Source organism: Tiliqua scincoides, chromosome 1, assembly GCF_035046505.1.
Source record: "Tiliqua scincoides isolate rTilSci1 chromosome 1, rTilSci1.hap2, whole genome shotgun sequence".
NCBI lineage: Eukaryota > Metazoa > Chordata > Lepidosauria > Squamata > Scincidae > Tiliqua > Tiliqua scincoides.
Window position 1 is genome coordinate 49,989,191 of NC_089821.1, and position 10,248 is coordinate 49,999,438.

Consider the following 10,248-nt stretch of genomic DNA (forward strand, 5'->3'; position numbering starts at 1 on the left):
GATCCTCTGATGCGTGTGGACTTTTGACTAGTGCCTGGCTTGATCAATTCTGAAAGCCCCCCATGACTGGATTCTGTTGAGCCCCCATCCTCATTTGCCTGTCTATCCCATTAAGACCTGCTCACGTATTATATGCTCACCGGATGGTAGTGGTTCATGAGAAATGTTCTGTCATCTGGGCAAGACCCTCTACTGAAATAGCAAGTGCAACTTTTTTATTTCAGTAGTGGAAGGTTTGCCTTTGAGTCATAATGAATCATAAAAATCTAAAAATGAGAAGTCCCCTTCAGGCACCAGGACCACTCTTAACTGATTGTTTCCCGAGGCCAACTGGCTTCATTTTTTGTTGGCAACATCCAGTCAGAGGAGGATAATGGGAAAGAGGCTTCATATTATTTGAAGCTGACAAAATACAGTATTTAATATTAGGGCCGGCCCATCCATGAGGCCAACTAAAGCAGTCATGTTGGGTATCAGAATGATGGGAAACAGCCTTCTCTATCTGTCTTCTTGCTTCCACTGCTCCTCATTCTCCTTCTACTCTCTGGATTGAAAAGGAAGTAGGGGAAAGAAAGGAAGAGGAAATGTGGAGGGAGGGGAGTACTGAACTACAACACTGGAGAGGGCGGGGATCAGAAGCTGGCATATCATTGGGTAAGGGGACAGCACTTGGCTTGCTACTTCAAGCATCAGGTGGCAGGGCCTGCTGCCATCTCCACCCCGCTCCCTTCCCTCTTCCTCCCCTGCCACACCTCCCCCCACACCCTGACTTACCACTCTACTCCCTGGCACTTGCCCGGAGCTCCAGGGGGTATTCATCGGTCCTCCACCTGGCACTGGCTCAACATGGGCTCACACTGAGCCAGTGCCAGCCCAGCGGTAATACAGGCATGCCTTATGGCACATTTGCAACACTGCATGCCGGGGCCAGGCTGGTGCGAATCCATTAGAATTGAGTCCTTCGTAACCACTAAGCACCACTGAAATCAATATGTCTTTGGGATTAATTTATGTCCCAATAATTTCAATGAACTAATAGCTCAATCCTATTCCCACCATTCCATAGCATGCAGCCACACCAATAGAGTGCTCACTGCATACTATGGGGGCGGGGGGGAAGCAGCCAATGAGAGGTAAATACCTCTCAGTAGGCCTTCTAGTTGCCTCATACTCATTCCAGCTATTTTTCTGGCATAAGTCCAAGAAGAGGAAGAGGGCAGGTCCAGGCCAGGAAAGCGATCTGGCATGCAGATCCCTGGGGAGGGCCTCCCTCTCTTGCCCTCAAACCACTCCCTAGTTCAGCCCCCACCCCAAAACTACGCATGGCTCAGTGCTGCCACCACTTTATCTGATTGAGTGTGCCCTGAATAGGCATTTGCCATGCACAGGAAGCTACCAGTCATTTCCGCTGGTGGCTCCTCCTTGCTTCTTCTGCATGCCATTTACGGCAGCGCTGCTCCTTTTACAATAGGATAATGGAAGTTCTGCCATAATAAATGGCAGACAGGAGTGAGCCGTCAATCTTGAGTTTCTTTGCATACAACTCTATTACCTCACGAATCAGTTCAGATATTTCCTCTAACTGACTTTCCCCACAGGATAAAAGATGTGCAGATTCATGGCAGGCACATGTCCAGGACCCCCTTTTCTCTTCTGGGCAAGCTGGGCCAGTTTCTGAATTGCGTGCACTATCTTTAAATCTATTTAAAGCATACTTTAAAAATAAAGATTTAGGAGGCTTTGTGTGATTTGAATGAACCACACAATTAATGAGAGGGAAAAGAGCACATGCTGGGAGGAGGAATGGGAGGTATGTGATCACACTCTTCATCACTCAAAGAGAAGCCCAGTATTACAGCTTGGTAGTATTTTGAAAGAGAAGGAAAAGATATTTGGCCTTGGGACCCATATTGTTGCAGAACTTTTTACTTCACACAAGAGACTTGAAATTCCAAATAAATATATTAATTCCAGCCCGAATTTTATTTAACCATTGGTGGGAGACCCAAAGCACAAAAACTGGGGCAACACTTTCGGTTTTACAGATGTGATTCTGTCAGCCCAAAATAACTGCAAGATTGCCTGTTTTTTCATATCTGCCTCCACTTTCCTAATTATAACTAGAACTTGGCTATAATCTTGCAATATTTTCATAACAGCACATTTTTTTGTTCACATATTATAAATACCAAACTTTGTGCATAACCATATTTTAGCTTAATCATTTTTAAAGTTGTACATGATATATCAGCCCAAAGGCCAAAGGTTTAATGTAAAAATTCAACAGAAGCAATGAAAGTGAGTAATCTTGCCTTATACCACAATTCCATTTCCTTTCTGAAGACCATAATTCATTGATTAACACGTTTGCTACAGGAACCTCTTCCCTGATTCCTCAGACATTTGAGGTGTGATTCAGGTGGCGAGGGAGGTCTCTGTGTCAACGTTGAGCTGGCTATACTTACATAAAGCTAAAGTCAGATTATCAGCAAGATTGGTCTTCCCTCTGAAGACCATGAAGCAGCTGCTTTGATTGACAAGTGGGGGGTGCACACTGTTCTGCTTTTTACCTCTTTGTATCATTACATAAAAACAGAGCAGACTGGGGTGTCATGTTGACATTCCTGGTATGAAAAATCTGTAGTGGCACTCATTAAGGGCTTACTGGCAGCTGCTAAAATCTTGTGATATCACAAGTGGCTAGAGGGTGACCAAGCCTGAGAATAGTTAATCCCAGTAAAATCAGAGGGCTAGTCTGAAAAGAAATGTTTTAAGGCCCTACCAGAAGGCTTCTAAAGAGGGAGCAATTCATAAATCTAAGGGGAAGGAATTCCATAAAGTGGATGCCATTACTGAAGTCCCTATTTCCTGCCATTGTCCCTCCCACCTCTTTAAGCCATGACATATCTAAACAGGTCTTCTCTGACTACCAGAGAGGGTGAACTGGATTATATGGAAGAAGGTGGTCTCTCAAATATGCTGGTCCCAAGTTATATAGGGCCTTAAAGGTCTAGACAAGCACCTTGAATTGGGCCCAGAATGAAGCAGAGGCTAGTGCAGTCACCTGAGCAGCAGTCCAGCAGAGCTGAATTGCTAACTTTCTGTAACCACACAACCCCCTATGTTCTGCATTAATTGAAATTTCCGAACTGTCTTCAAGGGCAGCCCCATGTAGAATGTGTAACAATAGTCTAACCTTGATGTTAGCATGGATTGGATCAGGTCCACACAATTCTGTTTTTACTGCAGCTGAGGCACCAGCTGAAGCTGGGCAAGGGTCCTCCCCCGCTCTGGCCACACCCATCACCTGGATATCCAGGAGCAGCTGAGAGTCCAGGAGAAACCCCAAGCCTGTTCCTTCAGAGGGAATGTAACCCCATTCAAAGCACGACAATGGCCCAATATCTGGGCCATCATAGATTTCTGAACCAGGAAAACATCTGTCTTCTTTATCCTCATCCAGATCACCAACCACCTCTGGTGGCTTGACCTGGGTGTCATCCACATACTGATAGCACCCTACTCCAAATACCTGGATATCTTTTGCATTACATAGCATGGGGGACAAGATTGAGCCCTGTGGCACCCCACAAGGGCCAGGATGTCGAACAGGCATTCTCCAGCACCACCTTTAGGGACCTTTACAAAGTAGGAGTGGAACCACAAGACAGTGCCCCCAACCTGGCTAATTGGCCAAGGAAACCATGGTTGATGGTGTTGAAAACCACTGAAAGATCCAGCAATACCAACTCCCTTGTTCAGTCCCCAGAGTAAGTAATCCACCAAGGCAACCAAGTCTGTCTCCATACCAAAACCCAGCCTAGAGCCAGATTGAAAGTGATCCAGATAATCAGAGTCATCCAGGACCGTCTAGAGTTGCCACCACCCACTCAATCACCTTGCCCCAAAATAAGGAGTTTGTATAACAACATTTTCTCAGGATTCAACTCAGAGTTAAGCACTTGGAAGTCCTTTGGGTTTCAATAGATGACGGTTATGTGCATGCTTTAATATCCTATTAACATAAGCGAGGCATCATATTAACCAGACTGAGTGTGGAAACAATGAACTGAAACTGATGCTCCTAAGCAGTGCTTTCAACCACGGCTACCAGTTCCAATAGTGGTACATCACACAGTATGGTACTTGGCCCCACTGCTGTGGTGACCACATGGCGCTACCTCAGCTGGCCGAAATGTGCTGGAAGTAGAGATGGCTGGGGCAGTGGTGCATCAGCATGTAATATGGTCCTGTGCAGCTTCTTGTTCCTTCCAAAGAGGCACAGCTTAGGGGAGGAGGAGGAATAGGAAGCTGAATGAAACACCAGCTGTGGGGTAAGCTGTGCACTGCTGCAGTCTCTGGGGGTAGTGGTGCTACTTGCAAAACTCATATCTGCCAAAGATGTCCTTGCAAAAATAAGGTTGTTCCTGATCCCACCTCCACTATGCTAACATGCAGGGAGTATTAGAAATAAACCTGATTGTGGGAGGTGAGAGTTCAGTGAGATGTCTGGGTGAAGTAACAGGCAGCAATCAATGAACTCCCTGTCTCTTAAAATAATGGACAAAAGTAAACATAATGTTATAGGTACATATGTGGGATCCTCCCCCCAATGCAACTGAAAATTAATTTAAATTAAATTATATTGCTCTGAGAAATTGCAACCTGCATTTCCTCCAATAACTACTATGTTGTGAAATGAGCTACAACAGCTAGTGTATACCCATGGGAAAGAATTCAATCTAGTGACCCTATAATGATCCAGGACAGCATAAACACAATTAAGGAAACCACAGTATTCATTAACGAATGAGCGCATTAGGAAATGAGGAAGCCAGAGCTCATTTAATGAGTGTGCCTGCGCTTGAGGCCTAGAGGCGACAGAGAAATTTAACTTGTGGGTTTTTAATATTGCTAAGGGTTTTAGTTGAAATCAAGCAAGTCCCCTAACTTTCTAAGCGCACATTTTTTCAGTGAGGTTGTTCTTACCATTCTGTACTCTAGTATGCTGCACTGCACAAGTTCTAACATAATAGAACATGACCTACCACATCATGTCATGAGGGAAGGCTGCTGCCTGCCTTGCAGGTTTCCTGGAGGCATTTTTTGATTGACCACTGTGGGAAATAGGAAGACTTCTTGTTATGCTGTAAACAGAAAAGGCTGAGGATATGGTGTCCCAAAGAGGGAGAATATGCCATTGCTGGCAATCCTAGGCAGACTAATTGATACGAAACCATACTATTTTTGCTGGGTCAAGTTGCGTGTACTTCATTCCTTACCCAGGGATAAACCTCCAGTGCTGTAACTCTACTCAGACCTGCACCAGTGATTGGAGTAGTGTAAGTTCAAGTAAACCTAGAAAGGTGGATTGAGGCCTGGAAGGGGGAAGGGATAGTTGCAGTGCCACTGCTGCCAATACAATTCAGTTCCAGGCCCGTTCCACCTCCTCCCTATTTTGCCCTCTCCCACCCCCGGCCCTGACTTACTGTGCTGGGAGGGCATGGAAACTCCACTGGAATGGGATCAGTTGCTCACTGCTTGCAATGGTGACCCCACTTCATGATACAGCCTGCTGTCTTTTGGAACAGCTGTAAAGGAAACTAGTCATTGACTATGTAATCTATTCTTGTGCTCACTCCACATGCTTAAGAAGATAATGAGTCCTTGGGAGAATTGCAAATATCACCACTCCTCATTGATCTCAACAGGTTACATCGGAAATGTTCAAGACCTATCACTGTACAACTCCTTTCCCACTGTTTATACTGTGCCTTTGCTCTCCTTTTTACTTCAAGCCACTGGCAGCAACTCATATTGTTTATTTATTGTATAACACCTGACACCTTAGACCCATTATTATCCCATGCAAGCTCATAACACAATGAAAGAATAATAAATGGAACCAAATAGAGAACATCAGAATACAGACTAGAAAACCATGTTCCTCAATTCCCCCCCACCTCTTTCACATGTTTAAAAATGCACTCAATGTGGGCCCATGAGAAGCATTTTGCTGCCTGAAGTGAAGCACTAAATAGCACCCACTCTCTTCCCCCTTTCTCTTTTTTCCTATTAAATCACACCCCAAATTCCTTCCTTCCAGTAACATTGCTAGGGGTGTGTGGGGGGTGTGAGCTGCACCGGGTGACGCGCACAGGGGGGCGACACGCAAAAATCACGGTCGTTAGGAGTAACCCCATCATATTATATACCGTTGGATGTGGAATTTCGAGCGGAATGCAATACAAAAAACCAGAGTGAAATATCTCCTTTCTATCAAAAGTTATGGCCAAAATACCAAAGAACAAAAATGCATGAATCCCTATGGAAAGTGAAACTGAACCTATCACGTGTTTACTTGTGAGTAAGCAACCTTGCCTTAGTATGTTGGAAAGGGCAGGCTGCGAGGAATCCAAGAACAGCAGAATGGTCTTAATCCAATTAATGCAGCCCCCAAAAACACCTGAGAAGGAAGTCCCTCCCTCCAGGCAGATGAATGGATTGAGCCCTATGGAAAGCGAAACTAAGCCAGAAGTTCACGTTTCCTCATAAGTAAGCAAACATGCCTTGGCTGGTGGTCAGGTCAGGCAAAGGGGAATGTGAAGCCACCAGAATGGTCCTAATCTGATGGAACTGGAGCTCAACAAGTGCTCCAGAAGGCAGCCTCCCCCTCCCACTAAAATGGATCGAAACAGAGGCTTCAGCTGATAAGGTGAACCTTTTTGATACTTGCAAAGCCAGATGGATCCGGACAGTGATCTGGTTTAAACAGAAGTTCTTAAATTGAACACTGCACTGGGTAGGGCTGAAAACCTTACTTATTTTGGAGGGGGGGTTTTATTGTAGGCAGGCTACAGAGGAAATTCACTTGGTAGAACAGGGCTGGCTTCTGCTTATTTATTTGTTTTACTTTAATTATTTATACATTTATTTTAATTGGACTGATGATGTCACTTCCACCATGATATCACTTCTGATGGGTCTTGGACAGATTGTCATTCTAAAAGGTGGGTCCCAGTGCTAAAAGTTTGAGAATTGCTGCAAGAAGTTGCTAGTAAGTTGATACTCAGGGGGGCGGTGTGACACCGCTAGTGACCAAAATCACTAAAATCATAATTTGGAAGAATAATACCATCATATTATATATTAATCAATGCATAATTTCATGCAGAATGTGTTCTTTGTTCTATCAAAAGGTACAGCCAAAAAACCAGTGGGGGCAGAATGATGGTACATCACCACGCCCACCACCTGGGGTGTTGCCCCGCCCACTGCATGGTGACATGAATCCTAGTGATGCCACTGCTTCCTTCATCTCAAATATCTCTCTTTGTTCTTTTTCTGTTAGGAAAAGGAAAAGCAGCATGATGGCATTTCACCAGAGACCATCTAGGGAAAGGGTATGTTGGAAGGGCTGCTGTATCACCCTCTAAGAACAGGCCCACAATACACCACCTGAAGCAGCCCACCTTGCCCTGCTTTAGGAGGGCCAGCCCTGAATGCCCCTTGCTGGAACAAAATTTCCCTCCAGACTGATATCAAAGTTACTGGGACAGATTTGGTTTATTGAAATGAGTATCGCAGAAATGACAAGTGTAAGTATTTCCACATGGACAATGAAGCAATCCTGCTCCCCCTGCTAGCAGTCAGATTGATGAAGTTTACTCCCTCCCCCATCACAGTGTATCCCTTCTCAGATGCACATGGCCACCATACTTGCGAACCTAAGAAGCTGCCTCAGTGAGTCACAGACTCCATGTATCTGACTGCTATCAATCCTTTATGTACAGTGGAATTTATCGCAGTCTGCAAATATTGGAAAGGAAGAATTTGGGAAAGGGCACAGTAACCATTTTGCCGGTAGGAGAGCCCACCCCTTCCGGATGCATCTTGGGAAAAACACAGCACAGAATCCAGTAATCTGGGGTCAAAGCAGTTCAACAAGGGTTTCAATTATTCTCTTATAGAAAATAAGGAAGTGAGATAGTTGATCATAAAACAATCAACCCAGAGTAGTAGTTCTTAACAGAGCAAAGTTTAAGAATCACTGATCTAGACAAGTTTTTAAGTAGAGGACACTGGCATGATCACCATCTGTGCCACAAGTCTATTCTCTATTTTATACTATTGGCACAGGAGAGACTCTTGCAGGCATATTGCACAAGATGGTCTTTGACAGTTGAGAGAAACCTATACAAAGCAAGAAAAAAAATCAGAACACACTACAGTAGTCTCTTCACCATATAAGTAGAATTCTGCAGGTGGCAATAAACTGAAATTAGCAGCTCAGATATAATTCTTCATTTCTCCCCTAATTACAAATGAACCAGTGTTGAATTTCTCAGATGATTTGCATTTTCTTCCATAAATAAACATACCTTAATGACTCATAGATAAATGTCTTCATCTGCTCCTCATGCCTAAATGCTGATAGAACAGATTTCTTTGGCATTCCAACACATCATAATTACTTTTCCAAAAGTGACAACGTTCCCATGGCAACACTTGCATTTTATTATTCAGAGGCTTGTGAACCAGGCATAGTAAGGAGAAAAAGAAAAAATTAAGTTGTCACTTACGAAGAAGGCGTAGTATACCAGGTATAGCTATCTTCAACTGGAGACATACCAGCATAGTTTGGAGAACATTCACTATTTCCAGTATATATATTTTTGTGTGAAAGCATTGGTCCGTTTATTTTTAATGTGTTGGTGATCTGATAAGGGCCTGATGCGCAATGTTCAAGAACTCAAATAGAAACTGGATGTGGCTTCACATGAATTGCCTTCAAGAATTAAATACTAATATCTTGCATTTATATAGTTTTCAGCTTCCAGAGTGCTTCACATACATTACACAGGCCCACATATTTTGCTATCTTAAAAGTTAGACCTATCCCTGGATATATTTGGGGTGCTGATTCCAAAATGGCAATAGTTTTCCCCATCAAGCCAAGTTTCAGAGATGGTGAATGATTCAAGTAGCTTCCTTGTTAATGAGGCTATGCCGTATCTCCAAAACTAGATGGGATGTGGGTGAAACTGAAGCCATTTTTGGGATCAGCACCCAAATTCATATAAAAACACCATACATTTTGAAAAAAGTTTTTCTGACCCTCAAATCTGCAGGTCTGTGTTTTCTGAATCCCACAACAATCCAATCAGATTCCAGTGATCTCCATACTGCAGATGAGAACTGAAGAGTCTGACTTATCTAAGGCTGCTTCCTGACTTCATGGCAGAGACACTAATTGAGCTATGGACTTCAAGTTTCATAGTTCAGCTGCTATGGTTTTATAGCACCAAACTAATGGTTTTATAGCACACTGAAAAGAATAGTGTGTGGTCTTATAGGAATTTATAGGGAGCTTGTTCACTGCAGTAGCAGAAGCTCTACAGTAGAAGTGCAGGGAGCATTCCTAGAAAGGGTAAAACCAAAATGAAATGCTCAGCATGAGACACAATACATTGGGATATGCTCATTATACATGTCTGACACTGGACCACAGAAGTATTCGTCCAGAACAGGGAAAGGGGCAACGTAGCCTGGGCTTTTGCAACTGGGTCTGTATTTAAGACCAACTGTTTCCTGGCTCTCCCAAAAATATATTGCTATTTGAATTGCCCAAAGCTCTGTTTTATGATCTGAGAACATCCCTGAGCACTTATAAGCTGGAAATTTTATGGGCAATCAACACAACCTTTTGAGAAAGGTTGAAATTGAAAAAACCTTTCCTCTGAGTCTTCTTCTGCTTGACAGCTTGTCTGCAACACTGTTGGTAAGTTGGGCTTTGCTAGCAAGTTTGATGCTTTTTCATAGTAGTATTCCAGGCACCAACACGGTTATGCTAGTATTCGATTTTCAATCCAGTGAATGCACAAGCACACTCCTTTTGAATTCAGCCAAACCATACTACAAGATTACCTGTATACATACAAATGTGTGGGCTGATAACATAATGGGGGCTGATATAGTCAGGAGCTTGACTGTAATTGACTGTCCTTTTCTGCAATCCAGCTGCAGCCTAAATTCACATGAGGGGGAAAAAATAAGAGGTCACTCATCAGAGTGTAGAATATAGCTTAGCAAGTTCATGATACTGCAGCTCAACCACACTGCTGATGCATTTGGAGATCCCTAGCAAAACGTGCTAGAGAAATATTTTATCTTGGCAAGCACCCATCTACCCTGCTCTACCTAGAAGAACGGAGGAGATTCTCCATTCCTTACAATGAAGAGGGAACT